We start from the raw sequence: 20,551 nt of genomic DNA, 5'->3' as shown, positions 1-20,551 counted from the left end.
TCCTCTCTCTATTGCTCTCTTCTCTCTCTCTCCCTCTCTCTCTCTCTCTCTCTCTCTCTCTCTCCTCTCTCTCTCTCTCTCTCTCGCTCTTCCTTCTCTTAGTCTCTCAAAATACCACATCATCATTCTGATATTGTTGTTTTTGATTCCCATGCATTGCTTAACCTGACAGGCCTTCCATATCGTTTGACGTCTTTACAATCTTCTCCTCAGCGATCTGTAAACCTGAGTGTAGGAACGGAGGCCTGTGCGTCGCCCCGGGGGCGTGTGAGTGCCTTAAAGGCTACCACGGGGTGACGTGTGAGACAGGTAATTATACGTCTGCGTCCCAAATGGCACATTTGCCCACAGGGATCTGGTCAAAATTAGTGCGTAACGTAGGGAATAGGGTGACATATGGGCCGCGGCTTATCTGTTCTTGTTAGGGGCCAATCAGAACTGTCTCTGTGTCAGACTATAGACAGGAGCTTGTCGTCACACAGAGAAAGCAAGCTCATCACTCAAAGACGGGACGGCACTGCTGAGGGAAGTCCGGTCCATGTCCGGTACTGTACATTTGGGTGTGTGCGTGCGAGCGAGTGCAGATCTAATGAAGCAGTTGTGGGCATTTGATAAGCCCTCCCTATTTGAGCTGGTTTGAGACATTACTGACAGAGGCTTGAAACACTACTGCCACCTACAGCTCAGAATCAGAGTCCACCCCACCAATGCAATGGAGATGAGGTTAAACCAAGCTGTAGTGAGACACTGGTTCCTAGTCCTAGCTGACAGATGTAGAAATGTGAGGGCAAAGCCTGACTGATTATTTTCCTGATTATTTTCCCATGAACACTTTATTTGAAGGGTACCTACATAAGAACTGCATAACACATTCATAACATCCCCACCCACAGCTCTGTGCAGTCTGCCCTGTGAGCACGGAGGAATGTGCGTGGGACCCAGCACCTGCTCCTGTCCCTACGGCTTTGTGGGTCCCAGATGTGAGACTAGTGAGTTCAACACACATCATCACAAATCATTCATCATGCAAATTGAATATGCCATCACTCACAAATGAAGTATGACACACACACCTGACTGCTCCACCACATACAGAGGGTAGTGCGTACAGCCCAGTACATCACTGGGGCCAAGCTTCCTGCCATCCAYGACCTATATACTAGGCAGTGTCAGAGGAAGGCCCCAAAAATGTGTAAAAGACTCCAGTCACCCAAGTCATAGATTGTTCCCTCTGCTACTGCACGGCAGGCGGTACTYTCTAGATCCAAAAGGCTCCTTAACAGCTTCTACCCCCAAGCCATAAGACTGCTGAACAATTAATCAAATGGCCACCCGGACTATTTTATTTACAGCCCCCCCTTTGTTTTTTACACTGCTGCTACTCGCTGTTTATCTCACGCTAGCAGTGGATTCATTTATTTCGTCTCCTAAGTGTACAATACGCTGTCGACTTAACCTGTAGCCCCCGCCACATTGACCTCCGTCGAGGCCGAGTACCCCCCGTGCTATGTGTGATGCTCTCCATGAGCTAACTCCGTAACCAGCCCGCACGCAGGTGAGCTGGCCGTGACCGTGTCTTACGCGCCTGTAGTTAATAGCCCCTGACTAACCTGTACCCGTGCACATTTAGAACTCATTGCAGGGGACCCCCTTATATATTGCCTGACTACGCCGTTTACCGCCTGCACATTGGACTCTGTTACCGCGCGGTACCCCCTGTGTTATGTAGCCGCTTGACTAACGCTGCTACCCCGGACCATTGACTCTGGCGTACCGGTACCGCCCTGGTATATAGCCGTGACGTAACCTTCCCACTAGGAGTCTTGACTCCTGTACCGGTTTACCCCACCTGGCTATATAGCCTTGACTAACGCGTTATACCCCGTGCACATTGACTCACTTGTGACGCGTACCCCGTTACTCATAGCGTCGAGCTCACCTGGTACCCCTGCACATGAGCTTTGGTACCGGTCGCCCCTTTGAATATACCTGACTACACGGTACCCGCTGCACATGATCTGTACCGGTCCGCCCTGTTATTTTAGCGAGCTGACTACCTGTAACCCTGCACATATGACGCGGATACCGGTCCCCCTGTATATAGCCTGACTAACGCCTGTACCCCGCACATTGACTCGTAGCCGGTACCCCGTGATAATAGCCTGGATAACCTGTACCCCGCCACCTTGTTACGGTACCGGTTACCCCCTGTATATAGCCTGGATAAGCCTTCCCCGCCGCACCACTTGACTGCGATATCTCCGCCCCGGTTATATGCCTGAACTAACTGTCCGCGGCGCATTGACTCGTACCGGTGATACCCCTGTTAGTAGTCCGCGCTCGATACCGTGTTCCCTCGGCACATTGACTCTGTGAGGTACCGGGTATCTGCCTTTCATAATAGCCGACTAATATACCCCTGGCAGCATTGACTCGGAGAGCAGGGTACCCCCTTGTAGTAAATGCTTGAACTACATGTACACCTGCACAGTGGCTCTCCTAGGTACCCGATGTATATAAGCGCTGACTAACCGTGCCTACCCCGGACACTTGACGCGCATAGCGGTACCCCCTGTAGTATAGCCTGACTTAACCTGTGCCTGCACAATTGATGGTGTTACCGTACCCCTGTGGATTGAGCACTGACGAACCGCTGTACCGCCGCCACATTGACTCGATACCGGTACCCCCGTATATTAGCTGACCTAACTGTACCTGGCAACATTGACTCACTACCGTTACCCCCATGTATATATGCCGACTAACCATCTGTACCCTGCACATGTGACTCGGTACCGGTACCCCCGATGTTCATATCAGCCTGACTTAACCGTTAACCCCTGCAATTGACTCTGGTCAGTACCCTGTATATAGGCATGACTAACCTTGTACCCACACTTGTCGGTACGTCCCCTGTATATAGCCTGTAACCTTACCGTCACACTTGTCGTACCGGTCACCCCTGTATAAGTATAGCTGACTAACCTGTTACCCCCGCACATTGACTCAGGCGTACCAGGTACCCCTGTATATATAAGCCTGACTCACCCGTGTACCCCGCACATTAGACTCTGTTTACCGGTTACCCCCTGTATTAGCCTGACTTACGCTGCACCCCTGCACATTGACTCTGTACCGGTACCCCCTGTATAAAGCCTGACTAACCTGTTCCCCCGACATTGACTCGGTACCGGTACCCCGTGTTATATAGCCTGACTAGCCCGACCCCCACACAGTGACTAATCGGCAGAGTGGGTCGGTTGGTCGGTGTCGAGGGGGGTTGGTTGTTTTTGGGAGGCGCAATAGTGGGGATATTCCGGGTTGTTGGGTTAGGCCCACCGGTGGAGGGGAGGTGTCGCTGGTACCGGGTACCGCGCCTGTATATTAGCGGACTGACCTTATCGCCCGGTCATCAGTGACGGCCTGCTTGGGGTTCCGGGTCACCCCGTACAGAACCTCATTATTCTTATTTTATTGTGTTACTTTTCTATTAAWTTTTMTACTTTKATTTATTTTGTAAATATTTTCTTAACTCTTTCTTGAACTACATTGTTGGTTAAGGGCTTGTAAGTAAGCATTTCACGGTAAGGTCTACACCTGTTGTATTCGGKGCACGTGACAAATAACATTTGATTTGATTTGCAACCCTTAATTAGTCTTTTATTCCAAGATGGATCTTTGTCAGGTTACTCACATTGAAATTGGATTGGACTTGGCAAACCAATGGTGTTAACYTCAAGGCTGTGTCCCTCCTCCTTGAGGTATACTATATAGGTGGAGAACATTGTCCAGAACAATGCTACGTCAAAAAATCCAGGTACAACCTTACAATTATATGGTATCTCTGTGTTGCTCACTCTATCCCATCTCTCTGTTCTGCAGTGGTGTGTAACCGCCTCTGTCACAGCGGAGGAGAGTGTGTGTCTCCTGATGAGTGTGCCTGTCTGTCTGCCTGTCTGGACCGGACCCCCCTTTTATGACAGGTACAGCTCTGGTCCTTTGCACTTTCTTTCAGTTTATTAGGAACCCCATTAGCTGTTGCGCATGCAGCAAGCTACCCTTCCTGGTGTGTTCTTCTGTCCTTCTGCTTGCTCTTTGGGGTCTAGGTCAGGCTACTGTAAAGCACTGTGTGACAACTGTCGATGTATGAAGGGCTTTATAAACACATTTGATTGATTGAATGGTCAGTTGATTTAATGGTTGATTGGTTGATTGTTCTGAGTGTCTGTCCTCCAGCTGTGTGCTCCCGTGTGTCTGAACGGAGGGACTTGTCTTCGTCTGAACACCTGTGGCTGTCCCCGGGGCTTCTACGGCGCCCAGTGTCAAAACGGTAAATTACACTCTTCATTTAATTGTCGCACTTAGGAGACACTTTTATCCAACGTGACTTACAGTAAAGTGGCTGCATACATTTTTTGTGTGTGGTCTCCACGACCTTGGCATTGCAAGCATCACACTCTTACCAGCTGAGCCACACACACACCATTCCGTCTGCCCATGTCCTTGTCCACATACTGTCCTGACAACACACATGGGCCTGCTGTGGGAGTTTTGACTTGTGTATTTACTTGTTGAATGAAAGGAAAACTAATACAATAGATTGACAGAGGTTTAGGTGCATCTCTTTCTCTCCCACCGGCTCTCTCTCTCTCTCTCTCTCTCTCTCTCTCACCTCCATCGCTCCCCGCCTCTCTTTCTCCATCTCTCCCCTGTCTTTCTATCTCTTGCTGTTTCCCAGCTGTCTGCAGCCCTGCCTGTAAGAACGGGGGCGTATGCATGAGAAACAGCGTCTGCTCCTGCGCCGAGGGATACACCGGATGGCGCTGTGAAAYAAGGGAGTAAAGCCACTCTACCTCCTCCTCCATGGCCCGCGCCTCCACCTGCTCCTCATCCACCTCCTCTTCCTCCACCTCCTCCTCTTCCATGGCCCGCCCCTCCACCTGCTCCTCRTCCARSSCCCSCCCCRCCACCTCCACCTCTTCCTCCACCTCCTCCTCTTCCATGGCCCGCCCCTCCACCTCCTCTTCCTCCACCCTCTCCTCTCTTCGTCCTCTATCCCTCCTCCTCCTCCTCATCATCTCTTACCCACCACCATATGTGTGTCAGTGTGACAAAGTGCCCTCAACACAGTGGAGCCAGTTAATTCCAGAGCCTTGTTAATGTACAGCATATTGGCGGGTAAATTGAGCCATATGGATGAGGGAAGCATTTGATGGATGCACCCAGTAAGAGGCACCCGCCCAAGGGAGCAGGAACCAACATTTCAGAGCTTCATGTGGAGACTGGGTATAGTCAAATTGATYCTATGGAGTGCTATTGACTAAGAGTAGTGATGCATGCAGGGGGTTTTACGTGAAGGTTTTAATTTAGCTATACATTACCAACCTGCTACTAATGGGTAATTAGTGCCGTGATAGCTTCAGCAATGTGCTCATGGTAGAACTGYCTGTCCTCTCCACTGCGTTGATCGGGGCGGCAGCGTAGCCTAGTGGTTAGAGTGTTGGATTAGTAACCGAAAGGTTGCAAGTTCGAATCCCCGAGTTGACAAGGTAAAAATCTGTCGTTCTGCCCCTGACCAAGGCAGTTAACCCACTGTTCCTAGGCTGTCATTGAAAATTAGAATTTGTTCTTAACTGACTTGCCTAGTAAAATAAATAAAAATATTACGGCTATCAGGTACAGTACATAGGTCAGTTGAAGTACATGGGTCAGTTGAAAATCTCTCTCTGCTGTGTGAGATACTGTGGATAGTTATTCTGGTTAATATGTATGAGCTGAGATGGTAAGTTCTAGTCTCTCCATCCCTCCCTCCCTTATGCAGGTGTATGTGAGCCCATGTGTATGAACGGCGGGCGGTGCGTGGTATGTGTGTGACTGTCCATCTGGATGGAGAGGAAAGCGGTGCGATAAACGTCAGTGGGCTCACGTAGGACTTCCACAGTTGCACCGCTACCTGTAAACAGACGCCTCCACGCTAGCTGCGTACGGGAACAATTAATCATGGCGTTTGGGATGTGTAGTGGTTCACCGACTGCAGGCTGTGTCATGKCCTCACAAACAAGCATTTAATAGCAGCAGGTAGTCACATAGAATGTTAACAGCTTGTAAAGCGCTATAGGCAAGCCTGTTTAGAGCACAATATGGACACAATTATAACATACCAAAATATTTTCTGGTAAGGACATAAGGACTTCATAACACATTCATAACAATACATTTAGAACGTTCATAAGCCATACATAACTCTTTCATAAGCTACTCGTAACTCATTCATAAGCCATAGTTAACTCATTCATCAGCAGTGGTTTGTGAATTGATTGATGTTGTGTTGTCTCTCCCCAGCCACTTGTCTACAGAAGTGTCTGAATGGAGGACAGTGTGTTGGCCATAACACTTGCCACTGTCCTCCAGGCTGGCAGGGCATGCTATGCCAAGTCCGTAAGTACGCCTACATATGCGAGCCTGCTTGTACACACACACACACACTTACTTCCTCTCTGAAGAGAATGGTGTGTTTAGGTTAACTATCTGAAATTGTCTGTTAATTGCCTCCCACCACCCTAGTTCTCCTGTGGAGAGTGGAACTGTCTCTGTGATCAATGTTCTGTCTCCTTCCCCTGTTATGTGTGTCTAGCATAGGCCAGGTCTCTACTACAATTACATTGTTAGGTGTAGACCAGAGGAGGCTGGTGGGGGGTGTAGACCAGAGGAGGCTGCAGTGACACCACAGTCTGAATAWTGATATTGGTCATTCCTATGTTGAAGTCTTTACATGTGTTCTATTATGTGTTTGATACTGTTCCATTCAATCCATTCCAGCCATTACAATGAGCCCGTCCTCCTATAGCTCCCACCAGCCTCCTCTGGTGTTGACTCCTGAGACCAGCTCTACACAGTCCTGGGCTGGTTTATGATACCACTGAGATACCGATTTAGACAGTGGTTATTCCCCCAGAGTTACCGCTGATAAACCTCTTTATTTATTTTCTAAAGGGGTAGATCAGSTTTAATAATGCAGATAGATTGTGGCTTCCATCAATGTAATTGTCTACATAATTTCCAATCACCCATATATTTTGGGGGGAATATATACAGTGGGGAGAACAAGTATTTGATACACTGCCYATTTTGCAGTTTTTCCTACTTACAAAGCATGTATATATATATATTTTCCTTTATTATGTTCCCCTAACCCTACCACCCCTCCCCTAATTGATGTAAACTAGTGGACAACAACCCTTAGGCTTCTACTTTCAGCTTATACATACTATATACATTTTTATGGACACAGTATATTTTACAATAGTTCTCTTTTATTGACGTTTATTGCCAGTTTCATATGTCTCTAAAACATCCCTCGTCAGCTCACTCTCACCACCACCATGCTTAACAAGCTCTCCGTTAACAACTTTTATCATCTGGTCACAGCAGCAGCAGCAACAACAAGAGCCCCAACCACGTTAACAATCCGCTGTGTCTTTGTTGCACACACAAACACTAACAGCTACATCTCATCAGAGTATCACTAGTAGTTCCTGCAGGAGCTCGTTCAGCATCCCAGCATTAACCAGCCAATACATGACTTTGAAGAATGACTCGGGAGTCATGAGAGGAACGGAAGTACTTAACTCCCTTTATAGTGAAGTCACCATCCGTAAAGATGATTCATCATTTCTGTTTATCTGTTTACACTGCCTCAGCCCTATTTATTTCTTTCTATCAAACCACTAATAGCTGTAAGTAAATCTCCCAAGTATACGGCGTAGTAAAATCTATAAAATTCAGTCCACACAGTATTCAAGTGTATAATAAAGTCATTCCTGCCTTAAATTCAAAGGCAGACTCAGTCCCAGTGTTCACATTTAGTTATGCATGGTAATGATTCAGAGGTTTGATGGGATGATTATGGTAACTGTGTTGTCATGGCTCCATTTTGGCCCCTCTCTGGGACTTACCCAGAATCCTCAGGGTGGTAATATGAGTAGAGAGAGATTAGTGTCAGCTCTGTCGTTATGACGATGTCATTATTAGGATGCTAGGCTGATTTAGGACTTGTCCCTCACCTGCTGCCTCTCTCTCTCTCTCTCTTCTCTGCATTGTGATTTTCATTTTCAAATTTGTCATTTCTACATTGTGATTTCTGACATTTCTATAGCACTCTGTGAACAGAAGTGTCTTTACGGGAGCCGTTGTATCCGCCCTAATGTCTGTGTCTGCAGGAAAGGATATTCAGGGGTCCTGTGTTCCCATAAGGTAAGTAGATACATCACCTCAACACCTACTGTGACTGGAATCAAGAGAGGAATTGGGAGTATAATTTGAAAGCTGAGCATCAAGCTCACGCCTGAAAGTCAGAAATCTTTTATTGATGAGGYCTTTTCAACTCTTTTGCATTGGCTGGTCCATTTCAAGACTGTATGAATGCACGGTGGAATGAGTGTGGCCAAAATATGTGTGGTGTTTTTCATCTCCCAATTCCACGAGGCTGATGGAGGTCTGTGAACTATGTAGCGAAGATGCTGGGCTGAAACAAGACAATGCAACTCCTAATGGAGCCACCACACTGAATATCAGGATGCTCAATACCCACTGTTAATGTTTCTTCAAAATAATCACAATTCCAATTCACACAGTCACAATTCCAAAGATTATGAGCTGTACATAATATATGTATTTATTTTTTTATTTTTTTTATTTTTTTATTTAACCTTTATTTAACCAGGTAGGCAAATTGAGAACACGTTCTCATTTACAATTGCGACCTGGCCAAGATAAAGCAAAGCAGTTCGACACATACAACAACACATAGTTACACATGGAGTAAAACAAACATATAGTCAATGATACAGTGAAAAAAAAATAAGTCTATATACAATGTGAGCAAGTGAGGTGAGATAAGGGAGGTGAAGGCAAACAAATATATGTATAAATAAATACAAATATAAAAAGGCCATGGTGGCGAAGTAAATACAACCCTGCAAGTAAAATAAAAACTAAAAACACTGGAATGGTTGGTTTGCAGTGGAAGAAAGCGCAAAGTAGAGACAGAAAATAATGGGGTGCAAAGGAGCAAAATAAATAAATAAATACAGTAGGTAAAGAGGTAGTTGTTTGGGCTAAATTATAGATGGGCTATGTACAGGTGCAGTAATCTATGAGCTGCTCTGACAGCTGGTGCTTAAAGCTAGTGATGGAATTAAGTGTTTCCAGTTTCAGAGATTTTTAGTTTGTTCCAGTCATTGCAGCAGAGAACTGGAAGGAGAGGCGGCCAAAGGAAGAATTGGTTTTGGGGTGACCAGAGAGATAAACCTGCTGGAGCGCGTGCTACAGTAGGTGTTGCTATGGTGACCAGCGAGCTGAGATAAGGGGGACTTCCTAGCAGGGTCTTGTAGATGACCTGGAACCATGGGTTTGGCGACGAGTATGAAGCGAGGGCCAGCCAACGAGAGTGTACGGTCGCAGTGGTGGGTATTATATGGGCTTTGGTGACAAAACGGATGGCTGTGATAGACTGCATCCATTATTGAGTAGGTTTTGGAGGCTATTTTGTAATGACATCACCGAAGTCGAGGATTGGTAGGATGGTCAGTTTTACAAGGGTATGTTTGGCAGCATGAATGAAGGATGCTTTGTTGCGGAATAAGGAAGCCAATTCTAGATTTAACTTTGGATTGGAGATGTTAATGTGAGTCTGGAAGGAGAGTTTACAGTCTAACCGAACACTAGTATTTGTAGTTGTCCACATATTCTAAGTCAGAGCCGTCCAGAAGTAGTGATGTTGGACAGGCGGCAGGTGCAGGCAGCGATCGGATGAAGAGCATGCATTTAGTTTTACTTGTATTTAAGAGCAATTGGAGGCAACGAAGGAGAGTTTGTATGGCATTGAAGCTCGCCTGGAGGGTTGTTAACACAGTGTCAAAGAAGGGCCAGAAGTATACGAATAGTGTCGTCTGCGTAGAGGTGGATCAGAGAATCACCAGCAGCAAGAGCGACATCATTGATGTATACAGAGAAGAGAGTCGGTCCAAGAATTGAACCCTGTGGCACCCCCATGGAGACTGCCAGAGGCCCGGACAACAGACCTCCGATTGACACACTGAACTCGATCAGAGAAGTAGTTGGTGAACCAGGCGAGGCAATCATTAGAGAAACCAAGGCTGTCGAGTCTGCCGATGAGGATGTGGTGATTGACAGAGTCAAAAGCCTTGCCAGGTCAATGAATAGGCTGCACAGTATGTTTCCTATCGATGGCGGTTAAGAATCGTTTTGACCTTGACGTGGCTGAGTGCACCCATGACCAGCTCTGAACCAGATTGAATAGCGGAGAAGGTATGGTGGGATTCGAAATGGTCGGTATAATCTTTGTTGACTTGGCTTTCGAAGACCTTAGAAAGGCAGGGTAGGATAGATATAGGTCTGTAGCTTTGTAGGTCAAGAGTGTCCCCCTTTGAAAGGGGGATAACCGCAGCTGCTTTCCAATCTTTGGGCATCTCAGACGACACGAAAGAGAGGTTGAAAAGGCTAGTAATAGGGTGGCAACAATTCAGCAGATAGTTTTAGAAAGAAGGGTCCAGATTATAGCCCGCTGATTTGTAAGGGTCCGATTTTGCAGCTCTTTTAGAACATCAGCTGACTGTATTTGGAGAAAGAGAAATGGGAAGGTTGGGCGAGTAGCAGAGGGGAGGGCAGTGCTGTTGTCCGGTAGGGGTAGCCAGGTGGAAAGCGGCCAGCCGTAGAAAAATGCTTATGAAATTCTCAATTATAGTGGATTTGTCGGTGGTGACGTGTTTCCTATCTTCAGAGCAGTTGGAAGCTGGGAGGAGTGTTCTTATCTCCACATGGACTTTACAGTGTCCCAGAACTTTTTTGAATTTGTGTTGCAGGAAGCAAATTTCTGCTTGAAAAAGCTAGCCTTGGCTTTTCTAACTGCCTGTGTATACTGGTTTCTAGCTTCCCTGAAAAGTTGCATATCACGGGGCTGTTCGATGCTAATGCAGAACGCCATAGGATGTTTTTCTGTTGGTTAGGGCAGTCAGGTCAGAGAACCAAGGGCTATATCTGTTCCTGGTTCTAATTTCTTGAATGGGCATGCTTATTCAAGATGGTGAGGAAGGCATTTAAAAAAAATGTCCAGCATCCTCTACTGACGATGAGATCAATATCCTTCCAGAGATACCTCGGCCAGGTCGATTAGAAAGGCCTGCTCGCTGAAGTGTTTCAGGGAGCGTTTGACAGTGATGAGTGGAGGTCGTTTGACCGCTGACCCATTACGGATGCAGGCAATGAGGCAGTGATCGCTGAGATCTTGTTGAAAACAGCAAGGTGTATTTGAGGGCAAGTTTGTTTGGATGATATCTATAGGGTACCGTGTTGGAATTGGGGGGACCTGGTAGGTTCATGATAATTTGTGTGAGATTGAGGCATCAAGCTTAGATGTAGGGTGGCTGGGTGTTAAGCATGTTAAAATTAAGGTGCCTAGCAGCACGAGCTCTGAAGATAGATGGGGGCAATCAGTTCACATATAGTGTCCAGAGCACAGCTGGGGGAGAGGGTGGTCTATAGCAGCGGCAACGGTGAGAGCTTGTTTTTAGAGAGGGGATTTTTAAAAGTAGAAGTTCAAATTGTTTGGGAACAGACCTGGATAGTAAACCAGAACTCTGCAGCGACTTTGCAATAGATTGCAACACCGCCCCTTTGGCCGTTCTATCTTGTCTGAAAATCTTTAGTTGGGATGAAAATGTCAGAATTTTTGGTGGTCTTTCTAAGCCGGCATTCAGACACGGCTAAACATAGGGGTTGGCAGAGTGTGCTAAAGCAGTGAACAAACAAACTTAGGAGGAGGCTTCTTAATGTTAACATGCATGAAGCCAAGGCTATTACGGTTACAGAAGTCTACAAAAGAGAGCGCCTGGGAATAGGAATGGAGCTAGGTACTGCAGGGCCTGGATTCACCTCTACATCACCAGAGGAACAGAGGAGGAGTAGGATAAGGGTCGGCTAAAAGCTATGAGAATTGGTGTCTAGAACTTCTAGAGCAGAGAGTAAAAGGATTTTCTGGGGCGATAAAATAGCTTAAAGGAATAATGTACAGACAAAGGTATGGTAGGATGTGAATACAGTGGAGGTAAACCTAGTATTGAGTGATGATGAAGAGAGATATTGTCTCTAGAAACATCATTGAAACCAGGTGATGTCATCGCATATGTGGGTGGTGGAACTGTGAGGTTGGATATGGATAGTGAGCAGGGCTAGAGGCTCTACAGTGAAATAAGCCAATAAACACTAACCAGAACAGCATATGGACAAGGCATATTTACATTAAGGAGAGGCATGCTTAATCGAATGATCAATAAGGGTCCAGTGAGTAGAGGTTGGTTGGGGTCACGGCGATCCAGACAGCTGGCCGGGTAGATGGCTATCGGTAGCAAGATAGCATAGTATGGAAGTCTATTTGTAGATACCTCGTGCGTTTCCGTCGGTAGGTTAGGTGGGTTCCGTTGTGGTAGAGGGCAATCCAAATTGGCAAAATAGATATAGTGACCCAAGAAAAAATAAAAATAATATAATAATAATAATTGTCCGATATCACTTATCAGATAGCAGCCGATAAGACAGCTAACGGTTAGCGGGCCCCAGATGAGCGTTCAGGTAACGTCGGGACGGAGGTGCCAGTTGGATAACTCCTCTGGCCAGATAACGTCGGCAGTCAGTCGTGAAGGCCGGTGGGGCTCCGTATCTGCAAAACAACAAAAACAAAAAAAAACAAAAAAAGGGTCGGATAGGTGACTGTAGCCCAGGAATGGCTGATGGAACTCCTCAGCTGGCTAGCTCCGGAATGATTTGAGTTTGCTCCGGGATCGACGTAAGCCAATAGTCACACGTTTGCAGCTAGCTAGCTGCAAATGTCCAGAGCCTGCGGCTGAAATCCGGGGAAACTGAGAGAAAAAAAGTCCCGGAATGCTCCGGTCCGAGTCGCGTTGCACAAAAGTGCGGTAGATTATCGAGCTAAGGAATATGCTGATGACACAAAAACGTGGGCAGCTGAAACACCAACGCTAGCCAGCAGACCGGCTAATTTCTTGGTGCAGCTAACAGATTACTTCTGCTTAGCTGGATCTTCTGGTTAGCTTTCTGGCTAGCTTCTGAATTAGCCCCTGGCTAGCTTCCACGGTGGATTTTCAGATTTGAGGTAAATAATACTTTTTTGTAATTGGTGAAGCGGGTTGCAGGAAAGCTTTTGCAGGAAAGCTTTTGTAGTTGAGTTCTTGGATAATAAAATATATAAAAGATATGCGAAGAAAGGTGTAAATATATATATATACAGGACACGACAATACGAAACAGAAATGACGTCTGAACTGCTAAGCCATCTTGGAAGTATAATATTTGTATAATACTTTTTCTTAGAACCAATAATACTGTATTTTATCTTTTGAAGTCTGGCTTTTTTTATACGATTAAAACAAAGCACAAAACAGTCCTGTGTACTGTGGAACAAACTCACCAAGTTTGTTCCACAGACAAACTAAAAACTCACCACAGACGAACTAAAAACTCACTTGGAATTGTTATTTATTTGGTTGTCTGATGTTTTATAATTTTATACTGTTGTACATATCATCAAATAGGTTTTGTATTAATCACAAATCAAACCCAGGCAATGTATGATATTAAAGTCCATTTGTTATGTACAATACATAGTCTTGATTCTCATTCTGCATACAATCATTTCTTAAAATGTGAGAAGAAATGTGCTTTGTGTAAAACAGGTCACCATAGAGATCAGGGTCTCTTTCGCAAAGGAGCCCTTGCGCATACAATCTGCACATACAATTCATAGACCAAATCAAATGAAAATCAGTAAAACAAACTAAAATACAGCGCAACAAACAATCAAGAAAACAGCAAATAGTTCCCCAATCAATATTTACATTTTCCCTATTTTCCCTTCAGAGCATCCAATCCCAGTGTATTTTGCAGTTGGTTCCAGTAATGAGGTGCATTAAAACTAAAAGCTGATTTACCTAATTCAGTGGAGACCTGAGCAATCTCAAGAGTTAACCAACCATGGTTTGGTCTCTCATGGTTTAAAAAAAATACTTTAACAACAAAGTTAAGTAAGTTGAAAGCTTGTGTAGTAGGGCTGTGTGAACAAATAGGGAGTAATGAATTGATCTATGGGACTTTAATGAGGACCAGCCAACCTTTTGATACAGGATGCAGTGATGAGTATTAAAACTGTCGCCCTGTGATAAAACATATGTCCCTATGGTAGACGGCATCCAAAGGAGAGTAGAGTAGTGACTGCTGTAATCTGGGAAACGGTGTCACCATAATCAAGAACTAGCAAGAAGGTTGACTGTACAACCTGCTTCCTGCTATTTAGGGAGAGGCAAGATCTAAAGTTGAAGTCGGAAGTTTACATACACCTTAGCCAAATACATTTAAACTCAGTTTTCACAATCCCTGATATTTATATCCTAGTAACTATTCCCTGTCTTAGGTCAGTTAGGATCACCACTTTATTTTAAGAATGTGAAATGTCAGAATAATAGTAGAGAGAATGATTTATTTCAGCATTTATTTCTTTCATCACACTCCCAGTGGAACAAAAGTTTACAAACACTCAATTAGTATTTGGTACCATTGCCTTTAAATTGCTAACTTGGGTCAAACATTTCGGGTAGCCTTCCAAAAGCTTCCCACAATAAGTTGGGTGAATTTTGGCCCATTCCTCCTGACAGAGCTMGTGTAACTGAGTCAGGTTTGTAGGCCTCCATGCTCACACACACTTTTTCAGTTCTGCCCACACATTTTTTATATGATTGAGGTCAGGGCTTTGTGATGGCCACTTCAATACCTTGGCTTTGTTGTCCTTAAGCCATTTTCCACAACTTTGGAAGTATGCTTGGGGTCATTGTCCATTTGGAAGACACATTTGCGATCAAGCTTTAACTTCCTGACTGATGTCTTGAGATGTTGCTTCAATATATCCACATAATTTTCCTGCCTCATGATGCCATCTATTTTGTGAAATGCACCAGTACCTCCTGCAGCAAAGCACCCCCACAACATGATGCTGCCACCCCCGTGCTTCACAGTTGGGATGGTGTTCTTTGGCTTGCAATTCTCCCCCTTTTTCCTCCAAATATAACGATGGTCATTATGGCCACATTTTTGTTTCATCAGACCAGAGGGCAACTCTCCAAAAAGTACGGTCTTTGTACAGTGCATAACCGTAGTCTGGATTTTTATGGCGGATTTGGAGCAGTGGCTTCTTCCTTGCTGAGCGGCCTTTTAGGTTATGTCGACATAGGACTCGTTTTTACTGTGGATATAGATACTTTGTACCTGTTTCCTCCAGCATCTTCACACGGTCCTTTGCCGTTGTTCTGGGATTGACTTGCACTTTTCGCACCAAAGTACGTTCATCTCTAGGAGACAGAACGTGTTCTCCTTCTGAGCAGTAGATGACGGAACGTGGTCCCATGGTGTTTATACTTGCGTACTATTGTTTGTACAGATGAATGTGGTACCTTCAGGCATTTGGAAATTTCTCCCAAGGATGAACCAGACTTGTGGAGGTCTGCAATTTTTTTCTCGTGGGTTCTTGGCTGATTTCTTTTGATTTTCCCATGATGTCAAGCTAAGAGGCACTGAGTTTGAAGGTAGGCTTTGAAATACGATCAGCACTAAGGGTGACAATCTCGCAATTTACTCAAATGATGTCAATTAGCCTATCAGAAGCTTCTAAAGCCATGATATAATTTTCTGGAATTTTCCAAGCTTTTTAAAGGCACAGTCAACCTAGTGTATGTAAACTTCTGACCCACTGGAATTGTGATACAGTGAATTATAAGTGAAATAATCTGTCTGTAAACAATTGTTGGAAAAATTACTTGTGTCATGCACAAAGTAGATGTACTAACCGACTTGCCAAAACTATAGTTTGTTAACAAGAAATTTGTGGTGGTTGAAAAACAAGTTTTAATGACTCCAACCTAAGTGTATGTAAGCTTCCGACTTAAACTGTATTTATAAAAAAAGGAGCCTTAGCTTTTTAACTAGCTCATCCGTATGTTTTTTAAGCATTAAGTCTTTGTCCAATGAATAAATATGTAGTCCAGCTGAAACATTCTTGTGAGAACTAGAGAACAACATATATTTAGTCCTTCCTGCAATAAGCCAACCAAGGCTTTCTGTAAGGTAACAAGGTCAGATTGCAGCTCTAACACACAAAAGGTGTGATGGGTCCGCACTCAAAACTATGTCCCATAAAGCTTACTTTTATACATTAAGTAAGCTTTAAGCAACATCTTTTTGAGTGCGGACCCATCACACCTTTTGTTTGTCTGAATTCACAGGTTTTACACACCAGCCACGCTTCTGGAAGAGCGCGATGGTCCCCTTTTGCTTTGTGCAGCTCTAACAAAGCCTGGTCAACAGTTGGGGCAATGACGTACATGGCAGTGTTGTTCGCATACAGATGAATAATACAAGTTAACAGATATACCATTATTATTTACATAAATAGTAAAGAGAACAGGTCCCAGTACTGACCTCTGTGGTACACCTTTTGTAATATCCATGAACAATTTATGTTCAAATCTGTGCATACCAAACCATTTATAAATGAGGCCCCTGGTAATGATGCAGTGAGGAAGTTAGGGGGACAGGGGTTAGAGGGATGCCTCACCTAGCCCAGGGGCCACAGACATTCACTATGTGAGTCACTGGAGGTGGAGGATGAGGAGGAAATGGGGATTAAACAGATAAAACCACTACCAAACTGCATCAACTCTGAGCCAATTACGACAGGCTATTCTGCTCCAGCAGCCTTTTGTGGTTGGTTTTCAAATCTCATTTAAATGAGTCTTAGTTGCCCTGTTTGAGATCAGGAGGATTAGTCTTTTTGCAAGTCAGTTGATGTTTGCGTATCTTTGTTCTAATCCCCCGTACTCTGCATACTGGCAGATAATTCTAGTTGAACCCAAACAAGCAGCCTCTGCTTTTGAAATAGTGTTCAGAATAATTCTGTGGCAACCTCACCAACTCCTGGATGGTAAATATCACGGGAAAACCTGAGATCCACCCTCAGCGATTGTCTCTCACGGTTAAAACTTTGAGAAGCGAAACAAACTTTGTGATGGAAATTACTGTTGTATTCTCTGCTGTTTATCCCTCACAAGATGCTGAAAGATATTAGTTTATGGAAATGGATTTCTTTTGGAATAACAGAATTGCTTGCATGAAATGAAAACGCTGTTCATTTTGTCACAGAAATGACAATGGATCTTCCTCTCCAACAAATTTAGAACTTCCCTTTCTGTGTCTGTCTGACTGTCTCTGTCTGATTATGTCTGTCTGTCTCTGTCTGACTGTCTCTGTCAGATCCTCAACAGTTCTACAGCTGCCCCAGAGAGCATCTTGACTGGCTGCATCACTGGGGCCGAGCTCCCTGCCATCCAGGACCTCTACGCCAGGTGGTGTCAGAGGAAGGCCCCCAAAAATTGTCAAAGACTCCAGCCATAGAGTGTTCTCTCTGCAACTGCACGGCAAGCAATATCAGTGCACCAAGTCTGGAACCAACAGCACCGTGAACAGCTTCTTCCCCCAAGCCATAAGACTGCTAAACAAGACTGCTAATCAAATCGCTACCTGGACTATCTGCATTGACCCTTTTTCGCACTAACTCTGTTGCACTGACTCTATGCACACAAACTGGACTACCCACACACTCACACATACGTACACTGAAACCCCAACACACACATACACACACACACTTAACATGCGCACACATGCATACTCACACCACACTCACTCACACACAAACACACACTTTCACACGCTGCTGCTACTGTCTGTTATCCATCCTGTTGCCTAGTCACTTTCCCCCTACCTATATATACATAGCTACCTCAATTACCTCTTACCCCTGCACATCGACTCGGTACTGGTACTGCCTGTAAATYGCCATGTTATTTTTACTCGTTATTGTTATTTGTTATTCGCTGTGTATTTATTCCTTATGTCACGACTTCTATTTTTTATGTTTAACTCTGCATTGTTGGAAAATGATCCGTAAACTAGAATTTCACTGTTAATCTACACATGTTGTTTACGACGCATGTGACAAATACAAAATGTATTTTTATTTTATTCTCTCTCGGTCTGTCTGTCTGTCTCTCTCTCTTTTCACTCTGTCCTCTGTTAGTCCCCAGTCTCACTGTCTGATCTCTCTAAACCATTCATATTTACCAATAAAGTGTGCCTGTACACGTCTATGGGTGGCAATCAAAGTGATTTGGGAGGTGCAAAGTTTCCTAGTGTTGCATAATGGTCCAGAAGCAAAGGGGAGAAGCAGCTGCTGCTAATGACTAACAGAAAGAAAAGGCTGAACCACACCTCTCTTTTAGCACAGACAGACAAGCATGTAGGCCTGCACCTCGCTCCTTGAATCTCTCAGCCCCCTCCTCTCCTCTCCCTCTCTTTCTCCTCTCTCGCTCCCCTCTCTCTCCCACCTCCTGTCGTTCTCTCCCCTATCCCCCTCTCTCAGGAGCAGTTTGCCTCTGAGCTCTCCCTCTGTCAACAGTGTTAGTGACAGAGCTGCTGCGTCAAACATGTCACGCACTTGTCACTAGTAAGTCAACCAATGCGCTGTCACACACACACAGCCCACACACGACTGACACAGCACCATTCCTGCGCATGTATGCCCGTGCCCACCTACACAAATAAAGGCTGTCAAAGTGGCTCATTGTAGTTCCACACCAGTGCTATATTGCCATCTAGTGATGACATGCAGTCTATTGCTATATAACCCATAGTGTAGACCTGAAATACCAAAACAACAACTTGACAATGCACATACAAATTAACTCCCCTAATTTTTCACATTTTCATTTCCACAATTTATGGTTGCATTGATTAGCTCAGTTGGCCCTTTGAAATCACTCAAACCTATTGATATGAAATTGCTGTGATTAGAATTCCCTTTTCACACAACTTGCATTGCTCTCGGGAACACAAACTATTGTTGGTATCATGACGAAGATCTTGGTGTGATGATCTTAAAGTTTACTGAAGTAACACTATATAAGTGACTTGTGCATTTACAGATATTTATATCAAGGCTAAAGATGGCACAGGTTATGGGGAGACTGCCACGGGGTGGAGGAACAGCTGGCGGGTGACCGGTACACCTGGACTATTCACTCACGGTCCTGGTCGGGGGGCGTTAAAGCTGGTGTCATGACTCGAAGACCAAGGAGTAATTCCTTCACTGGGGTTTGAACTGAGTTTGAATTTGAGTTCTGAGAGTTGTTGACATGCTGTAACGAAGTAGCACTTCCCCCGAAACGCTTCACCAAATCATACTGACAGGATTTCTAGGAACACACATCCTAACGTGAAACTGTGCAACGTGTTTTAAATAGCAGTCATTTGACTGACACAGTGGTCTAACGTAAACCGGATGAATGTTTTCACTATGTCCAGATTTGCATTATCATCATTATGTGACCTTTGCACCTTTGCGTGCAATAGAAGTTTGTGCGACTGTGTGTATGTTGTTGAGGCTTCCGGTAGTTAGACCGGCGTTTGAGTCAGCGGGAGAAGATGAAAGACTTCCAGGAAACAGGAGACGAGAAAATGAAGGTTTGTGATGAAGGAGGGAGTCACAGCATGACCATGTCTTTACCTGGGCTGAGAGTCGGAGAAGGTTAATGTAGTGCATCTGCACTGTCACACTGTCTGTCACACCCTGACCCCTCAATGTGTGCAGATCTGAAGGGGCTGGAGAAGTATAAATCAAATATATTTATATAGCCCTTCTTACATCAGCTGATATCTCAAAGTGCTGTACAGAAACCCAGCCTAAAACCCCAAACAGCAAGCAATGCAGGTGTAGAAGCACGGTGGCTAGGAAAKACTCCCTAGAAAGGCCAAAAGCTAGGAAGAAACCTAGAGAGGAACCAGGCTATGAGGGGTGGTCAGTCCTCTTCTGGCTGTGCCGGGTGGAGATTACACAGAACATGGCCAAGAATGTTCAAATGTTCATAAATGACCAGCATGGTCAAATAAAAAATCACAGTATTGTCAAGGGCTGCAGCAAAGTCAGCACATCAGGATAGTCGGTTGGCTTTCATAGCGATCAATAAGTACTTCTACGCTCTCTTGCTGTCTCTAGAGAGTTAAAAACGCAGGTCTGGACAGGACAACGTCCGTGAACAGGTCAGGGTTCCATAGCCGCAGGCAGAACAGTTGCAAACTGGAGCAGCAGCACGGCCAGGTGGACTGGGGACAACAAGGAGTCATCATGCCAGGTAGTCCTGAGCATGGTCCAAGGGCCAGGTCCTCTGAGAGAGAGAGAGAGAAAGAAAGAAAAGAGAAAGAGAGAACATACTTAAATCACACAGGACACCGGATAAGACAGGAGAAGTACTCTCCAGATATAACAAACTGACCCTAGCCCCCCGACACATTAAATACTGGAGGCTGAGACAGGAGGGGTCAGGAGACACTGTGGCCCCATCCGATGATACCCCCG

At 45.0% G+C, this 20,551-nt stretch overlaps 2 long non-coding RNA genes across 3 annotated transcripts; both read left to right on the top strand.

The window, feature by feature from the left end:
- Nucleotides 1–216: 216 nt before the first annotated feature.
- On the top strand, nt 217–3,967 carry LOC111970990 (uncharacterized). Its single transcript, XR_002878198.2, has 3 exons — nt 217–309; nt 894–989; nt 3,883–3,967. It is a non-coding gene; the product is annotated as an uncharacterized lncRNA (long non-coding RNA).
- Nucleotides 3,968–4,239: 272 nt separating this feature from the next.
- LOC111970989 (uncharacterized) lies at nt 4,240–18,285 on the top strand. 2 transcript variants are annotated; one of them, XR_002878197.2, is made up of 5 exons: nt 4,240–4,330; nt 4,739–6,078; nt 6,343–6,438; nt 8,156–8,253; nt 17,392–18,285. It is a non-coding gene; the product is annotated as an uncharacterized lncRNA (long non-coding RNA). The 2 variants fall into 2 exon arrangements; XR_002878194.2 differs by having other exon boundaries at nt 4,739–6,438.
- The last annotated feature ends 2,266 nt before the right edge of the window (nt 18,286–20,551 follow it).

The sequence above is a fragment of the Salvelinus sp. IW2-2015 genome, linkage group LG12 (genome assembly GCF_002910315.2).
Source record: "Salvelinus sp. IW2-2015 linkage group LG12, ASM291031v2, whole genome shotgun sequence".
NCBI classification, from domain to species: domain Eukaryota; kingdom Metazoa; phylum Chordata; class Actinopteri; order Salmoniformes; family Salmonidae; genus Salvelinus; species Salvelinus sp. IW2-2015.
Note: the sequence above shows the minus strand (reverse complement) of the source record. Positions and strands in the feature narration are given on the sequence as shown.